This window comes from Triticum urartu, chromosome 6A (genome assembly GCF_056163025.1).
Source record: "Triticum urartu cultivar PI428250 chromosome 6A, HENAU_Tu73, whole genome shotgun sequence".
Lineage (NCBI taxonomy): Eukaryota > Viridiplantae > Streptophyta > Magnoliopsida > Poales > Poaceae > Triticum > Triticum urartu.
Window position 1 is genome coordinate 362434470 of NC_141878.1, and position 19833 is coordinate 362454302.

The 19833-nt window shown below is 46.3% G+C and overlaps 1 long non-coding RNA gene across 1 annotated transcript; it reads right to left on the reverse strand.

Annotated features, from left to right (window-relative positions):
* Positions 1-501: 501 nt before the first annotated feature.
* On the reverse strand, positions 502-18534 carry LOC125512490 (uncharacterized). Its single transcript, XR_015608242.1, has 3 exons — positions 18332-18534; positions 16690-16768; positions 502-787 (listed from the first exon to the last, which is right to left on the reverse strand). It is a non-coding gene; the product is annotated as an uncharacterized LOC125512490 (long non-coding RNA).
* Between the last annotated feature and the right edge of the window lie 1299 nt (positions 18535-19833).

Here is a 19833-nt window from a genome sequence, read left to right on the forward strand (position 1 = left end):
AGTTCATTTGCTTGATCAACAACAGCTCTAAAGTAGCTATGAAAATAAAGCTGTTTTTGGTTTTTCTGTTAACAGAACATTGAACTTTGTGATTTTCATAGGAATTAATCTACGCATCTAACGAATTTGGTCCAATTGAAACATTTGAGCATTGTCAAGTGTACTACCTACTCATATTATTTTTACTTTTGTTAGTAGTTGTATAACCACTGATTAGGGGCTGCCTAGGGGGTTAGTCAATGTAGAAATTGAAAAGCTAACTAGTAGTAGCTACAGTAGCATTCAACATCAGCAGTACATTGTGTTTGTTTCGTCCAGTGAACGTAAATGGAACCTGATTACGGACTGTAACAGCACCTGACTGGGCAAACCTCATTTTGTTTGGTTCTACAGTGTAAAGGAAACAGGTACCTAAATAGTGTTTGGTTTGACACAGTAACAGGTACCTTTCCACGTACAGAACACAGCATGGGCTTTCACATGCATCAAACAAGCACATAATTTAGAAATATTTTTGCATTCATCCAATGCAAAGACATCTTTTAACCAGAATTTGGCTCCACTTTAACGATTACACATTTTTAAAATGAAAAGGATACGAACTCGGAATTCAACGACACTTCGAAATAAACTACATAATTAGTCCCTAAAATTGTTTTTATATTATAGGATAAATAGAAAGGCCAAGTTCACAATCTTGCAAAGAAGCTTTGCTTTTCCATTGATCTTCATCTTCCACGCCACACCACTGATCCCATTTTCTAATGAACCTTGCTTATTTTCTCATCTGCCAATAAGCACGAGTTAAAATGAGGATAAAGAAACACACAAGCAACAACGAGTAATAAAAAAAATTAAGAGCAACTATAACATGATTGTTCTTTCTCATCAACACTTTGATGAAGGAAAAGGTGGGAACCTACTCCATGCATTTCAACACTTTAACAAAGATAACAATAGGAAAATGGTGTATACTGCAAGACCAATGAAATGAAAATCACCCTCTTGGCTAACACAGACTACAATGGTGTATACTGCAAGAACATATACTAAAATATGGTGGAAAGGATGAGATCTACTCCATGCTTTTCAACACTTTTGACAAATATATAACAATAGTATTATATATAACAAAGGTATAATGGATCCAAAAAAACTTGCACATCAGAAGCCTAATCAAGTCATATACAAATACAACTGTTGCATATGGATAGGAAAATTGCATATCAGAAAAACTACAGGAACAACCAACCCGTATCTAGTTGATATGCATGTAGATATCACCGTCGATCTACTGTCATGCAAAGTTCCAAGTACCAGGATATGATTTCACACAAGAAAGCTAAAGAAGATGGTCCAATTGACAGCACGGACATGCATCGAACAAGACACATTCCTTCCTTTTTGTGACCAGCCAACCTAATTCATCTATTTGCCTAGTTACTTAACTAGAGAGATCAAGAACACATCAGAAAAATACAAAGGACAGACCACCAATTATACTCCACTAGTCATCCACTGATAAAAGAACAGATCAAGAACACATATTTTTTTACTTCAAGATCAAGAACAGATCAAGAATAGCTCATTAATAGACATCAACCTATAACAAATCATTAATAGATCAAGAACACATTTTTTTACTTCAAGGTCAAGAACAGATGGAAATATATGCTATACATCAACCTATAACAGATCATTAGTAGATCAAGAACAGATCAAGGACGCATATTTTTTACTTCAAGATCAAGAACAGATCAAGGACGCATATTTTTGTACTTCAAGATCAAGAACAGATGTATTAGTAACCCTAACCTTGAGATCTGTAGTAGGAGAGTGACGGAGGAGGAAGAGATCGATCCGGAGATGGGCGGATGGGCCTTGCTGCTCCTCGTACGCGGCTTCAATGGTCCACCCTCACCGGCATCGGAGGCGGCTGGCGTGGTCGTTCCCGGCGACTGGTGTGGTGAGGTCAACCCGGCGGCTGGACTAGGAGGAGAGGACCGAAGGGGGTCGAGGGGAGGTGGTGGCGCGGCGGCGCTGGACTGGAAGGGAGGCGGCGGGGCGGTGGCGCAGCGGCGCGGGACTCGAAGGGAGGCGGCGGTGCAGACAGATCGAGGGGAGGAGCGAGTCGCGAGGAAGAGCGGAGTCGGGGGCGGTAAGGAAGCCTTTATCGGTGGGGGGTGGGGGTATCGTTCAATAACTGACCTGGAACTGATTATAGAGGAACGTGGTTACGGAGGTGTCTCACCAAACGCCCGTAAGGGTATCCGTTTACACTATAAACAGGTGACGGGCAGAATTTGACGAAACAAACACCTCCTCAGTAGAGCAGCAACGACAGGCACACAAGCTGGGCGCAGAGCGCGGCGCTGCACGGCGTGCACGTGTTGCGGGGCCGTGATGAGGCACGCGGGCGAGCGATGCGCCGACGCGGGGTGGGCACGAGCGAGGGCGGCAGTCCGTGGGCGACAGGGCAGTGGTGTCCGGCGACCGCGTGGCCGGGCGAGGGAAGACGCGGTACGGGACGGCAGCGGCGCGCGGCGGCAGCAACAAGAAGCAGCAATAGCGGCTCGCAACAGCAGCAGAGCGGCAGCAGCGGGAGAGCGGGCGGGGTCGAGGCTGCGGCAGCAGCAGGCGGGTGCGTGAGGCGCGACGGACGCGCGTACACGCGGACACGTGCGACAACGGAGGTCCTGGCACGGCGGGCAGGGCGCACCGGCACGGCTACGGGAGGTCACGGGCGGAGCGGTGAGCTGCGGGCATAGCAGAGAAAGGGGGAGGATGCAGCAGCGGTGGCAGCAAGAGGCTGCGCCGGCGAAAGTAGCAGCAAGCAGCATCGGGTGGTCGTGGGCGTGCGGCGGTTGCAGTTCAGCATGCGCGGGCGCACGACAGTGAGGCACGACGAAGACGGTAGCCTACGGCGTCGAAAACGAAAGGGGGAGAGGGGGTTTTGGAAGAGGACCTCACAGCGAGCTCGGGTGTGCAGACAAGGAAGCCGAGGATGGACCGAAGCGGTGGGAATCAACGTCGGCGGCTGGCGATGTACACGACGACGAAGATGGCAATGGCGAGCACACGAGCCATGTCGGCTTGAGCTGATGCCCGGTACGGATGAATCCAACGGCCGCGATCCTCCTGGACGTCCTCCCGCGTGAAGGCGGCAACGATGGCCCCGACGGTGACGATGGCACAACGACGGTAGCTTTGGGTGTGTGCACGGGAGCAAGCAACGACGCGAGGGGGGGGAGTAGTGGTGGCTAGGGTTCAACCGGGGAGAGAGGAGGGGCTTGGGGTGCCCTTGTAGCCATCGGGGAGGCGAGGGATGGCCGCCACGCACGACATGGCCAGCGGATGGGCGCCACGATCCCCTGTCTCCCTGTAGTAGGTTGAAGGAGAGGGGAGGTGGGCTGGGCCGGCCATTTGGCTAGTTGGGCCAAAGTGCCAAGTAGAATAGGCCCTTCTCCTTTTATTTATATTTTATTTACTGTTTTCGATTTTAACTACTGTTTTCTATTTAATTGCAAGACTAAAAGAGTTTTGTTAGATACGAGACTTGTCACATAAATCAAACACATTATTTGTAGGAGTCACAAAAAGTTTGAGGCAAAAAGGAGTTGTCTAACCATTTTTAGAAATTGAAAAGGACAATTTAAATTGCTACTGGACCACTAAATAATTTCGAGGGTCACTTTGGGAAACCAAAAGAGGTTAGTTCCAACATGAAAAATATCCAGGGATTATTTGCCACACTTTGAACATTTTAGTTTTCATGTTGGAGAAATTTGAATTTTTGACTTTATTTGAATTTGAGTTTGAACTAAGATTTGGATCAAGCGAGGATTAGCAACAGTAATGTGATGACATGGCATCATTAGTAGAGAATTACTGTAGCTTAATTATCCGGGCGTCACAATTCTCCTCCACCACAAGAAATCTTGTCCCGAGATTTAAAGGGTGGAGTAAGGGGGAAAGACTCGGGAAAGACGGAGCTCAACACAAGATAGGTACCTGGGGGCTATCTCAATGAACGTGGCATAGAGGCATCTCTCGAGTTGGAATTCAAGAAAGTCATTGAGAGCAAGGTAAGAAGGTGCAATAAGAAGATTTAAGCGGGTAGGCAATCGTTCGATGTCTGAAACAGAGTGTGAAAGGGGTTCAAAGCATCGAGAATAAGTATTGCATCTGATACCAGAACATATCACAAGAAGGTGGCTCGTGAATTACATACGAAGTCAAGCGTGAGAAACAATTTTGGAAGACAGGGATTTACAAGAGAGTCAGGTTTCGATCCTGTGGAACTGTGGGTTATGGGCCCACCATGTGGGTTAAAAGCAGGAAGGCGCTAACATATTGCAAGGTCATGATAGCAAGGTAGGTTAAAGGATGACCTGTCAATTATGTTGGCAACAACGTCGTTACCAAGGGCGAGGGATGAAGTGAACCATTTTCCTGCTCGTTAAGACGAGGCGGACCCATAGGCAAAGTTCTCGTCCATCGGTGGCTACCGAAATGTCATCAACAATAGTAACAAGTTCTTACTGACAGAGTTTGTACACCGAGGTGTTACATAAGCAGGTAATTATCACTGCTCAAGTATGTTAGTTACAAGAAAGGTTAAACAAGTTTAGACTCAAATCAGTTATGGCGTTCTCGAGTGTCTAACAACTCAGAAACCATGGAAAAATTAAATCGACGAGAAATAATAGTTGATGAGGAACTCATAAGAAGCTACGTAATTCTGTGATATTCTCGAGATACCAAAGGGTAATACTCGAAGGTAGAACATGATAGAGGTTGGACAGATGGAAGGATCTGCAGAAGACAAGTATTTTAACTAGTCCAAGAAATGGTATCAAAGAAGAAAAATATGGCCGGAACCACGGTTGCAAAGGACCAAACATAGATACAAGATGAACTTATCACAAGGGGATTAATATTATAACAAGAAGCTTCCAGGATAAGTTCCACATCGGGTCCATGGGCATGAACACAAAGGTTCAAGGGACTCCCACTTCATCACTGCATAACCTTCCATTTACTTCTCGTCTTTGACGAAGTTGTAGAGTCAAACTTCATGAGTAGATAACTCAAGCTCGGAGTAGAGCATGATTGAGGAAGCAGAAGATACAATTTACCATTATGTATCCGAGGAAAAGCTCACAAGGTTACTGCATATGAAGGATGCTGTCGGATAGAACCCCACAAAGGATCTGGTGGTTCACAAGGGATCTGATGTGAGCATAGGTACTCAACCAGAGGAAGAAAGAATGCAAGGATATCAAACTATAGAAACAACTGACTAATTCAAAGCTCGAATGCAAAGGGAATTATGATTTCCAAAATAGGGGATCCGAAGAAGAGGCTCTGATCAAAGACAATTATGTTGGAAATATGCCCTAGAGGCAATAATAAATTGGTTATTATTATATTTCCTTGTTCATGATAATCTTTTATTATCCATGCTAGAATTGTATTGATAGGAAACTCAGATACATGTGTGGATACATAGACAACACCATGTCCCTAGTAAGCCTCTAGTTGACTAGCTCGTTGATCAATAGATGGTTACGGTTTCCTGACCATGGACATTGGATGTCGTTGATAACGGGATCACATCATTAGGAGAATGATGTGATGGACAAGACCCAATCCTAAGCCTAGCACAAAGATCGTGTAGTTCGTATGCTAAAGCTTTTCTAATGTCAAGTATCATTTCCTTAGACCATGAGATTGTGCAACTCCCGGATACCGTAGGAATGCTTTGGGTGTACCAAACGTCACAACGTAACTGGGTGGCTATAAAGGTTCACTACAGGTATCTACAAAAGTGTCTGTTGGGTTGGCACGAATCGAGACTGGGATTTGTCACTCCGTGTAAACGGAGAGGTATCTCTGGGCCCACTCGGTAGGACATCATCATAATGTGCACAATGTGATCAAGGAGTTGATCACGGGATGATGTGTTACAGAACGAGTAAAGAGACTTGCCGGTAACGAGATTGAACAAGGTATCGGGATACCGACGATCGAATCTCGGGCAAGTATCGTACCGATGGACAAAGGGAATTGTATACGGGATTGATTAAATCCTTGACATTGTGGTTCATCGATGAGATCATCGTGGAACATGTGGGAGCCAACATGTGTATCCAAATCCCACTGTTGGTTATTGACCGGAGAGTTGTCTCGGCCATGTCTGCATGACTCCCGAACCCGTAGGGTCTACACACTTAAGGTTCGATGATGCTAGGGTTATAGGGAATAGATATACGTGGTTACCGAATGTTGTTCGGAGTCCCGGATGAGATCCTGGACGTCACGAGGAGTTCCGGAATGGTCCGGAGGTAAAGATTTATATATGGGAAGTCCTGTTTTGGTCACCGGAAAGGTTTCGGGTGCTATCGGTAACATACCGGGACCACCGGGAGGGTCCCGGGGGTCCACCAGGTGGGGCTACCTGCCCCAGAGGGTTGCGTGGGCCAAGTGTGAGAGGGGACCAGCCCCAGGTGGGCTGGTGCGCCCCCCCACCAGGGCCCAAGGCGAAGAGAGAAGGGAAAAAAGGGAAACCCTAGGCTCAGATGGGCCTAAGGCCCACCTAGTGGTGCGCCCCCTCTCTCCCCCCTTGGCCACCCCCTAGATGGGATCTAGGGTTGGCCGCCACCCCTAGGGGTGGAAACCTAGGTGGGGGCGCAGCCCCTCCCTTTCCCCTATATATAGTGGGGTTTTGGGCTGCCATACACATGAGAACATCTCCTTCTTGGCGCAGCCCTACCCCTCTCCCTCCTCGTCTCTTGCGGTGCTTGGCGAAGCCCTGCTGGAGTACCACGCTCCTCCACCAGCACCATGTCGTCGTGCTTCTGCTGGATGGAGTCTTCCCCAACCTCTCCTTCTCCCCTTGCTGGATCAAGGCGTAGGAGACGTCACCGGGCTGTACGTGTGTTGAACACGGAGGTGCCATCCGTTCGGCACTAGGATCATTGGTGATTTGGATCACGACGAGTACGACTCCATCAACCCCGTTCACTTGAACGCTTCCGCTTAGCGATCTACAAGGGTATGTAGATGCACTCTCCTTCCCCTCGTTGCTAGATTACTCCATAGATTGATCTTGGTGATGCGTAGAAAATTTTGAATTTCTGCTACATTCCCCAAAAGTGGCATCATGAGCTAGGTCTATGCGTAGTTTCTATGCACGAGTAGAACACAAAGCAGTTGTGGGCGTTGATTTTGTCAATTTACTTGCCGTTACTAGTCTTATCTTGATTCGGCGGCATTGTGGGATGAAGCGGCCCGGACCGACCTTACACGTACTCTTACGTGAGACTAGTTCCACCAACTGACATGCACTAGTTGCATAAGGTGGCTAGCGGGTGTCTGTCTCTCCCACTTTAGTCGGATCGGATTCGATGAAAAGGGTCCTTATGAAGGGTAAATAGAAATTGGCATATCACGTTGTGGTTTTCGCGTAGGTAAGAAATGTTCTTGCTAGAAACCTATAGCAGCCACGTAAAAACTTGCAACAACAATTAGAGGACGTCTAACTTGTTTTTGCAGCATATGCCTTGTGATGTGATATGGCCAAAAGGATGTGATGAATGATATATGTGATGTATGAGATTGATCATGTTCTTGTAATAGGAATCACGACTTGCATGTCGATGAGTATGACAACCGGCAGGAGCCATTGGAGTTGTCTTAATTTATTTATAACCTGTGTGTCAACATAGACGTCATGTAATTACTTTACTTTATTGATAAAGCGTTAGCCATAGTAGTAGAAGTAATAGATGACGAGACAACTTCAAGAAGACACGATGATGGAGATCATGGTGTCATGCCGGTGACAACGATGATCATGGAGCCCCGAAGATGGAGATCAAAAGGAGCAAAATGATATTGGCCATATCATGTCACTATTTGATTGCATGTGATGTTTATCATGTTTTACATCTTATTTGCTTAGAACGACGGTAGCTTAAATAAGATGATCCCTCACTAAAATTTCAAGAAAAGTGTTCCCCCTAACTGTGCACCGTTGTGAAGGTTCGTCGTTTCGAAGCACCACGTGATGATCGGGTGTGATAGATTCTAACGTTCGAATACAACGGGTGTAAGCCAGATTTACACAGCAAAACACTTAGGTTGACTTGACGAACCTAGCATGTACAGACATGGCCTCGGAACACGGAAGACCGAAAGGTCGAGCATGAGTCATATAGAAGATACGATCAACATGAAGATGTTCACCGATGTTGACTAGTCCGTCTCACGTGATGATCGGACACGACCTAGTTGACTCGGATCATGTTTCACTTAGATGACTAGAGGGATGTCTATCTGAGTGGGAGTTCATTAAATGAACTCAATTATCATGAACATAGTCTAAATTGTCTTTGTAAATATGTTGTAGATAAATAGCTCATGTTGTAGCTCCCTGTTTCAATACGTTCCTAGAGAAAGACCAAGTTGAAAGATATTGTAAGCACTGATGCGGACTAGGTCCGTAGTCCGAGGAGTGTCCTCACTGCTACACAGAAGGCTTACGTCTTTGATGCACCGCTCGATGTGCAAACCCCTACAACATCGTCTGTGGATGTGAACACCTGACAGACACATCCTGATGACTACTTGATAGTTTAGTGCACCATACTTTATGGCTTAGAATCGGGATTCCAATGACGTTTTGAACGCCACAGAACATATGAGATGTTCCAAGAGCTGAAATTGGGATTTCAGGCTCATGCCCGTGTTGAGAGGTGTGAGACCTCTGACAAGTTCTTTTGCCAACAAGATGGAGGAGAATAGCTCAGCTAGTGTGCATGTGCTCAGAATGTCTGGGTGCTACAATCACTTAAACCAAGTGGGAGTTAAACTTCCAGATAAGATAGTGATTGATAGAGTTCTCTAGCCACTATCACTAAGCTACTAGATCTTCGTGATGAACTATGACATGCAAGGGATGGAGTTGATCCCGGAGCTGTTCGCGGTGCTTAAGACCGCAAAAGGTAGAAATCAAGAAGGAGCATCAAGTGTTGATGGTTTAATAAGACCACTGGTTTCAAGAAGCGCAAGGGCTAGAAGGGAAACTTCATGGATGGCAAACCAGTTGCCGCTCCAGTAAAGGAACCCAAGGTTGAACCCAAACCCGAGACTAAGTGCTTCTATTGTAAAGGGGACGGTCACTGGTAGCGGAATTACCCCAAATGCATGGTAGATAAGAAGGCTGGCAACTTCAACAAAGTATATACGTGTTATTAATGTGTACCTCGCTAGTACTCCTGGTAGCACCTAGGTATTGGATACCGGTTTAGTTGCTATTACCGGTGACTTGAAGCAAAAGCTACGGACTAAACAGAGACTGGCTAAGGGCGAGGTGACGATGTGTGTTGGAAGTGTTTCCGAAGTTGATGAGATCACCATCGCACGCTCCATCTGCCTTCGGGATTAGTATTGAACCTAGATAAATGTTATCAGGTGTCTATGTTGAGCATGAATATGATTAGATCATGTTCATTGTAATACGGTCATTCATTTAAGTTAGAGAATAATGGTTATTCTGTTTACATGAATGATACCTTTCATGGTCATGCACCCTATGTGAATGGTTCATTGAATCTCGGTCGTGGTAATACACATGTTCACGCCAAAAGATGTAGAGTTAATAATGATAGTACCACTTTCTTGTGGCACTGCCGCTTAGGTCATATTGGCATAAGATGCATGAAGAAACTCCATGTCGATGGATGTTTGGAGTCACTTGATTTTGAATCACTTGACACATGCGAGCCATGCCTCATGGGCAGGATGACTAAGACCCCGTTATCAGGTACAATGAAATGGGCAAGTGACTTGTTGGAAATCATACATGCTGATGCGTGTGATCCAATGAGAATTGAAGTGTGCGGTGGATATCGCTATTTTCTCATCTTCACTGACGATTTGAGTAGATATAGGTATATTTACTTAATGAAGCACAAGTCTGAAACGTTTGAAAAGTTCAAGCGATTTCAGAGTGAAGTTAAGAATCATCATAACAATAAGATCATGTTCCTACAATCTGATCAAAAGGGGATTTTCTGAGTTATGAGTTTGGCAATCACTTAAGACATTGTGGAATTGTTTCACAGTTGAAGCCACCTGGAACACCACTGAGTTATGGTGTGTCCGGACGTCGTAATCGAACCTTATGAGATATGGTGCGATCTATGATGTCTCTTATCAATCTACCATTTTCATTTTGAGGTTATGCGTTAGAGACAGCTGCATTCACTTTAGATAGGACACCATCTAAGTCCGTTGAGATGGCGTCGGATGAACATTGGTTTGGCAAGAAACCAAAGTTGTCGTTTCTTAATGTTTGGGGCTGCGATGCTTAAGGCTTCAGCCGGAGAAGCTCGAACCCAAACCGGACAAACACATCTTCATAGGATACCCAAAGGTGACAGTTGGGTATACCTTCTATCTCAGATCCGAGGGCAAATTGTTTGTCGCTAAGAACGGGTCCTTTCTCGAGAAGGAGTTTCTCTCGAAAGAATTGAGTGGGAGGAAGATAGAACTTGATGAGGTTGTCGAACCTTTATTTCAACCAGAGAGTGATGCAACACAGAAAGATGTTTTCTGTGGAGCCTACGTCTGTTGAATAGGAAGTTAATGATAGTGATCATGAAGCTTCGGATCAAGTTGCTATCGAACCTCGTAGGTCGACAAGGATATGTACTACTCCTAAGTGGTACAGTAATCCTATCTTAGATATCATGTTGTTAGACAACAATGAACCTACGAGCTATGGAGAAGCGATGGTGGGCCCGTATTCCGACAAATGGTTAGAAGCCATGAAATCCGAGATAGGATCCATGTATGGACTTTGCTGGACTTGCCCATTGATCGGCAAGCCATCGAGATAAATGGATCTTTAAGAAGAAGAAGACGGACATGGACGGTAATGTTACCGTCTATGAAGTGCGACTTGTGGGAAAGAGTCTTTTCACAAGTTCAACGAGTTGACTACGATGAGAATTTCTCACCCGTAGCGATGCTTAAGTCCGTCGGAATCATGATAGCATTAGCTGTATTTTTTGATTATGAAATCTTACAGATGGATGTCAAAACAAGTTTTCTTACCAGTTTTCGTAAGAAAAGTTGTATGTGATACAATCAAAGGTTTTGTCGATCCTAAGGATGCTAAAAGGTATGCTGGCTCCAGCAATCCTTCTATGGACTAGAGCAAGCATCTCGGAATCGGAATATATGTTTTGATGGAGTGACCAAAGCTTTTAGGTTTATACAATGTTTGCTAGAAACTTGTATTTACAAGAAAGTGAGTGGGAGCACTACAACATTTCTGATAAGTATATGTGGATGACATATTGTTGATCCGAAATAATGTAGAATTTCTAGAAAGCATAAACGGTTGTTTGAAGAGTGATTTTCAAAGGAAGACCTGGATAAAGCTGCTTACATATTGGGCATCAAGATCTATAGAGATAGATCAAGACGCCTGATGATACTTTGAAAGAACGCACACCTTGACATGTTTTTGAAGGAGTTCAAAATAGATCAGTCAAAGAAGGGGTTCTTACCTGAGTTGTAAGGTGTGAAGTTGAGTAAGAATCAAAGCTTGCCCACGGCATAAGAAAGAGAAAGGACGAAGGTCGTCCCCTATGCTTTTGTCATAGGCTCTATACGGTATGCCATGCTGAAGTACCGCACCTGATGTGTGCCTTGCCACATGTCTGGCAAGAGGGTACAAAGGTGATCTAGGAGTAGATCACCAGATAGCAGTCAAAATTATCCATAGAGGAATACGGAAATGTTTCTCGGTTATGGAGGTGATAAAGAGTTCGACGTAAAGAGTTACGTCGATGCAAGCTTAACACCTATCCGGATAGCTCTGAGTAGAGATACCGGATACGTATAATGGAGCAACAATTTGAAATAGCTCCAAGTGGAACGTGGTAGCAGCATCTACGATATGACATAAAGTTTTGCAAAATACATAGGGATCTGAATATGGCAAGACCCGTTGACTACAACCTCTCTCACAAGTATAACATGATCAAACCCAGAACTCTTTGAGTGTTTATCACATAGTGATGTGAACTAGATCATTGAGTCTAGTAGACTCTTGGATGTTGGTCACATGGCGATGCGACCTATGAGTGTTAATCACATGGCGATGTGAACTAGATTGTTGACTCTAGTGCAAGTGGGAGACTGTTGGAAATATGCCCTAGAGGCAATAATAAATTGGTTATTATTATATTTCCTTGTTCATGATAATCGTTTATTATCCATGCTAGAATTGTATTGATAGGAAACTCAGATACATGTGTGGATACATAGACAACACCATGTCCCTAGTAAGCCTCTAGTTGACTAGCTCGTTGATCAATAGATGGTTACGGTTTCCTGACCATGGACATTGGATGTCGTTGATAACGGGATCACATCATTAGGAGAATGATGTGATGGACAAGACCCAATCCTAAGCCTGGCACAAAGATCGTGTAGTTCGTATGCTAAAGCTTTTCTAATGTCAAGTATCATTTCCTTAGACCATGAGATTGTGCAACTCCCGGATACCGTAGGAATGCTTTGGGTGTACCAAACGTCACAACGTAACTGGGTGGCTATAAAGGTTCACTACAGGTATCTACAAAAGTGTCTGTTGGGTTGGCACGAATCGAGACTAGGATTTGTCACTCCGTGTAAACGGAGAGGTATCTCTGGGCCCACTCGGTAGGACATCATCATAATGTGCACAATGTGATCAAGGAGTTGATCACGGGATGATGTGTTACGGAACGAGTAAAGAGACTTGCCGGTAACGAGATTGAACAAGGTATCGGGATACCGACGATCGAATCTCGGGCAAGTATCGTACCGATGGACAAAGGGAATTGTATACGGGATTGATTAAATCCTTGACATCGTGGTTCATCCGATGAGATCATCATGGAACATGTGGGAGCCAACATGGGTATCCAGATCCCGCTGGTGGTTATTGACCTAAGAGTTGTCTCGGCCATGTCTGCATGACTCCCGAACCCGTAGGGTCTACACACTTAAGGTTCGATGCCGCTAGGGTTATAGGGAATAGATATACGTGGTTACCGAATGTTGTTCGGAGTCCCGGATGAGATTCCGGACGTCACGAGGAGTTCTGGAATGGTCCGGAGGTAAAGATTTATATATGGGAAGTCCTGTTTTGGTCACCGGAAAGGTTTCGGGTGCTATGGGTAACGTACCGGGACCACCGGGAGGGTCCCGGGGGTCCACCAGGTGGGGCTACCTGCCCCAGAGGGTTGCGTGGGCCAAGTGTGAGAGGGGACCAGCCCCAGGTGGGCTGGTGCGCCCCCCCACCAGGGCCCAAGGCGAAGAGAGAAGGGAAAAGGGGAAACCCTAGGCTCCGATGGGCCTAAGGCCCACCTAGTGGTGCGCCTCCCTCTCCCCCCCTTGGCCGCCCCCTAGATGGGATCTAGGGCTGGCCGCCACCCCTAGGGGTGGAAACCTAGGTGGGGGCACAACCCCTCCCTTTCCCCTATATATAGTGGGGTTTTGGGCTGCCATACACATGAGAACATCTCCTTCTTGGCGCAGCCCTACCCCTCTCCCTCCTCGTCTCTTGCGGTGCTTGGCGAAGCCCTGCTGGAGTACCACGCTCCTCCACCACCACCACGCCGTCGTGCTGCTGCTGGATGGAGTCTTCCCCAACCTCTCCTTCTCCCCTTGCTGGATCAAGGCGTAGGAGACGTCACCGGGCTGTACGTGTGTTGAACACGGAGGTGCCGTCCGTTCGGCACTAGGATCATCGGTGATTTGGATCACGACGAGTACGACTCCATCAACCCCGTTCACTTGAACGCTTCCGCTTAGCGATCTACAAGGGTATGTAGATGCACTCTCCTTCCCCTCGTTGCTAGATTACTCCATAGATTGATCTTGGTGATGCGTAGAAAATTTTGAATTTCTGCTACGTTCCCCAACAAATTAAGTAGAATAGACATAGATCGACAATCAATCAAGGTTTGATTTGTCGAACACCAGCTCTGGTCCGGAGTGACGTCTGAACCAGGGGAAGAATTCTAATTAGGACTGATGATCACGAGCATTCACAAACATATCGAATCAAATGCTCAAAATTACGATGACAAAGGGTGCTAAATGAGTATTGCTAGACATATGGAAGTAACCATAATGCAAGTAGATAAGGATCAACAAGAGCAATAGGCTACTAAGGATTTTCGGAAGATCGAATAGTATTCCAAAGAATTTTGTGAAACAAATGAACAACTATGGACAAACGGATACTCAGCAAGCACGAGTAACTATCCGTAGGGGTATTCATGTGGCAAAGAACTGCAAGGCAGTAGGCACAAAGTATTCTCAGAACAAAAGAGAGAATTTCGGGGTATCTTGTAATAACAAGATCACCTGGGAATAGAAGTAAGAACGACATGTGTATGTATTTATCCATAGGGATATTTCGGTGGTAGATTGTTGCAAAAGCAAGGGGCACAAAGTCTCGGGAGAACATCAAAGAGTGTCTTCGAAATCCTTCGATGCACCAAGCAATCATCTGGAGTGAGGGGCTCTCCGGGAGAACGTATTTACGAGAACCTAACGTTAGAGTTAGAAAAATCATTTAACCCGAATAGAAGAGATATCAGAATCCCAGAGTAAAGACGAGGAATAAAAGATCCTAATACCATCCAATGGCGACGTGGGTCCGTAAGCCACACAGCCATGTTAGTAAAATAGTTTCTCAAAGACTAGACTCAACTTCGGCCAAGGAGTTGGAAAAGGGGATCCTACAGGCAGTCGTCTCTGATACCAACTTGTGATGCCCCCGACTCAATCATACACTAATCATACATGCAAATGTGTACGATCAAGATCAGCAACTCACGGGAAGATATCACAACACAACTCTAGACACGAATAGAAATAATACAAGCTTCAAATTACAAGCCAGGGGCCTCGAGGGCTCGAATACAAGCTCGATACACAAGCGTAAGCGGAAGCAACAATATCTGAGTACAGACATAAATTAAACAAGACTGCCTTAAGAAGGCTAGCACAAACATCAACGATCGAAGAGGCAAGGCCTCGTTCCTGGGACCGCCTAACTACTCCTGGTCTTCGGCGGCCTCCATGTAGTAGTATCCATCAGCGATGTCATCTGGCTCCAGGGATCCACTATCTGGTTGCATCAACCGGAAAGAAGAGAGAAGGGGGAAAAGGGGTAGCAAAGCAACCGTGAGTACTCATCCAAAGTACTCGCAAGCATCAGATCTATACTAAGTATGCATTGGTATCAAATGGAAGGTTGTATGTGTGGACTGAACTGCAGAATGCCAGAATAAAGGGGAAGGCCTAGCCTATCGAAGACTAGCATCTTCAAGCAGCTCCAAGCATCTTGCAGCATGTAGGAGAGTAAAGAATAGCAATTTATATTTAACATGTTATCCATTTCTAGTTATATAAGATCAGGATACAACTCTGAACGTCCATTATCATGGACACAGTATTCGAATATATGTCTTCCCTGCAGGGGTGCACCACGTTTTCCAACACGCTTGATTACTCTGGCTAGACACACTTTTCTCAGTCAATGCTCGGCCTCGAAAGATCAACGCGTCGTAGCCCTACCTAGGCTCAGCAGAGAGGTCCCCGCCGGTCTAAATCCAAAGCACTCCAGGGTCTGGGCCCATCGCCTGTTGCACTCCGGGTCATTGTGCGACGAGCCGGGACGAGCACCACCTCATACTGGATGGCACTAGCCCGACAGGCCCACCATGCTGAACTGGACGTCTAATAAAGCTTCGGCTGATACTGCGACGTCGAGGCCCATAACTATTCTCGCGTGGTGGTTAATGCGTAAAGGCCAAAGGCCAGCTCAGAACAAATACCCAAACCATAGTGTATTATTAGCTTGCGGAGACGAGCAGAGACTCACGGTCGATGTGACCCCGTTGCCCTGTCTCATGGATGTACGGCAAGGGCCCAGAATGCCCGGCCGTGGCACGTAATTAACTTGCGGTGCTCTCCGGGCCCGCCCAACTTTCACATCAACTCGCGGGGTACCCCTCAGGGCCGACCCGACTTCAATAATGGTCTCAAGTAAATACATGGTAACCATGTGTCCAAACATCAAGGGGAAAACCCAAGGAATTACCCCCGGTGAATTCCACTCGATGTAATCATCAAGGTGAACGTAAGAGGAACCATCCTCGAGGTTCACACTTGAGGGGTTGCACGACAGAGCCGTATCGGGAATGGTTTAAGGAGGAACCACCCTCATTGACCACGACCGAATAGCTACACTACAGAGATCTCAACAGGAGTGATATATGAGGTTCCACCCTCGGCACTCGATGGTAACTCTACAGAGTCGAGCAACAAAAGGGGCGTGATGTGATGTGAAGTACCGGGCTCTGGTCGTCGATCACGTTGATCGAGTCATCGATGATGAAGCAGGGGCAACAAGGACAAGGTGGGGGTCACTGATGGATCACTAACCAACCTATACTAAGAAGTTTAGGATAAGCATGTAAGGTAACAAAATCAGGTTACAAAAGCATGCCATGCATCAGAATAGGAGCAAACAATTACAATAGCAAAAATCTAATGCAAGCATGAGAGAATGGAATGGGCGATATCGGGATGATCATAGGGGGGGCTTGCCTGGAAGCTCCGCTGACAGGGAAGAAGGGGTCGTCGTCGACGTAGTCGATCACAGGGACATCAGCATCAGTCTCGGGGTCTATCGGAGAGAAGAGGGGGAAGAAACAGTAAATACAGAGCAAACATATACATTACTAAGCATGACGTGACGAAACGCGGTGTTAGGGGTGTTCTAACGCAGTGCTACATGATACCAGTGAAGGGGGAATTCAACTGGGAATGTTTTTCCGGTTCCGGACCTCTGTCAGACAGATGACCGAAGGGGGAAAGTTCCATGTTCAGATAGTTAGAGGCATCTAACAGGTAAACAGACAACGTGTTCGGATTCGTCTCGTCGTTCTGAGCAACTTTCATGTATAAAACTTTTTCATCCGAGTTACGGATTAATTTCTATGAATTTCTAAAGTTTTAGCAAATATCCGGAAAAAATCCCTGAAATTTTGCTAAGTCTGAGAATTCGACAGTTTTAAACATCATTTAGCTGTTTTCAAGAGGCGACAACTATTGTTCTGTACATCCAATGATTTTGTGCCTTATATCAATTGTGAGCATTTTTCTGTGATCTACATGTTAGTACCAATTACATCCATATTAGAGTTTATTTGCTTGGTCAACAACAGTTCTAAAGTAGCTATGAAAATAAAGCTGTTTTCGGTTTTTTTGTTAACAAAACATTGAACTTTGTGATTTTCGTAGGAATTAATCTACGCATCTAACGAATTTGGTCCAATGGAAACATTTGAGCCTTGTCAAGTGTACTACCTACTCATATTATTTTTACTCCTGTTAGTAGTTGTATAACCACTGATTAGGGGCTACCTAGGGGGTTAGTCAATGTAGAAATTGAAAAGCTAACTAGTACTCCCTCCGTTCGGAATTACTTGTCGCAGAAATGGATGTATCTAGATGTATTTTAGTTCTAGATACATCCATATCCAAGACAAGTAATTCCGAACGGAGGGAGTAGTAGCTACAGTAGCATTCAGCATCAGCAGTACATTCAGTAGAGCAACAACGACATACACACGAGCTAGGCACAGGTCGAGGCGCTGCACGGCATGCGCGTGCTGCGGGGCCGTGATGAGGCGCGTGGGTGAGCGATGCGTCGGCGCGGGGTGGGCACGAGCGTGGGAGGCAGTTAGCGGGCGACATGGCAGTGGTGTCCGGCGACGGCGTGGCAGGACGAGGGCAGACGCGGTACGGGACGACAGCGGCGCGCAGCGGTAGCAACAAGAAGCAGCAATAGCGGCTCACAACAGCAGCAGAGCGGCAGCAGCGGGAAAGCGGGCGGGGTCGAGGTTGCGGCAGCAACAGGCGGGTGCGCGAGGCGCGACGGACGCGCGTACACGCGGGCGCGTGCGACAGTGGAGCTCCTGGCGCGGCGGGCAGGGCGCACCGGCGCGGCTACGGGAGGTCACGGGCGGAGCAGCGAGCTGTGGGCATAGCTGAGAAAGGGGGAGGATGCAGCAACGGTGGTAGCAAGAGGCTGCGCCAGCGAAAGCAGCAGCAGGCAGCATCGGGTGGTTGTGGGCGTGCGGTAGTTGCGGTTCAGCATGCGCGGGCGCACGACAGCGAGGCATGCCGGAAACGGCGGCCTACGACGTCCAAAACGAAAGGGGGAGAGGGGGTTTTGTAAGAGGACCTCACAGCGAGCTCGAGTGTGCAGATGAGGAAGCCGGGGGTGGACCGAAGCGGTGGGAATCAACGTCGGTGGCCGGTGATGTACACGACGACGAAGACGGCGATGGCGAGCACACGAGCCACGTCATCTTGAGCTGATGCCCGGCACGGATGAAGCCGACGGCCGCGGTCCTCCTGGATGTCCTCGCGCGCGAAGGCGACGACGATGGCACGACGACGGTAGCTTCGGGTGTGTGCGCGGGATCGAGCAACAGCGCGAGGGGGGGGGGGGGGGGGGGGGGGGAAGTAGTGGCGGCTAGGGTTCAACCGGGGGAGAGAGGAGGGGCTTGGCCGGCGGATGGGCTCCACGATCCCATGTCTCTCTGTAGCAGGTTGAAGGAGAGGGGAGGTGGGCTGGGCCGACCATTCGGCTAGTTGGGCCAAAGTGCCAAGTAGAATAGGCCCTTCTCTTTTTATTTATATTTTATTTACTGTTTTTGATTTTACCTACTGTTTTCTATTTAATTGCAAGACTAAAAGATTTTTGTTAGATATGAGACTTGTCACATAAATCAAACACATTATTTGTAGGAGTCACAAAAAGTTTGAGGCAAAAATGAGTTGTCTAACCATTTTTAGAAATTGAAAAGGACAATTTAAATCGCTGGTGGACCACTAAATAATTTCCAAGGGCTATTTGGGAAACCAAAATAGGTTGGTTCCAACATGAAAAATATCCAGGGATTATTTGCCACACTTTGAACATTTTTGTTTTCATGTTGGACAAATTTGAATCTTTGACTTTATTTGAATTTGAGTTTGAACTAAGATTTGGATCAAGCGAGGATTAGCAACTGTAATGTGATGACATGGCATCATTAGCAGAGAATTATTGTAGCTTATTTATCCGGGCGTCACAGATAGGTAGACAATCACACACATTTAGTTTTCTCGCACCGTATGCGATAGTCTCTGACATCACACACGCTTTGCAAACAGTAACTGTATGCATTGTTACACGTGTTTCCTCTTCGTGAACCGTGTCGGATTATGATGTATATCACACACGCTGTGCTTTATTAACCGTGTGCGCCGTAATGACCTGCACACCCTAATTTCGCGCTAATTTAATTGCCACTATTTAAAATTGTACCTAATTTAAACTTGAAAGTAGGCTTTAGCTTTATTCATATCCATCAGGTTCAAACAACCAATGCATTATTCGATTCACAGGTACATATGTTTAAGAATTACATAAGCACCAAATAAAGAATGATGAACTAGGGTTCTATACTTGTAGTATTACAGATGGTAAAGAAAGAGGCGACAGACATTCCGATTGCTGAACAAGGTGAAGCGGAATAGCCCTATTGTGCTCTCCTGGATGCAGAAGACATGCAAGACTCTAGTCCAACCCCTTGTGATGGCCGACCGCCAATCATGTAGTTTGAGATGTAGTCTTGAGTAAACTGCTTCAGGATCCACTGCAAAGTAAAAAATATTCAGACATTGTCATCTAACACA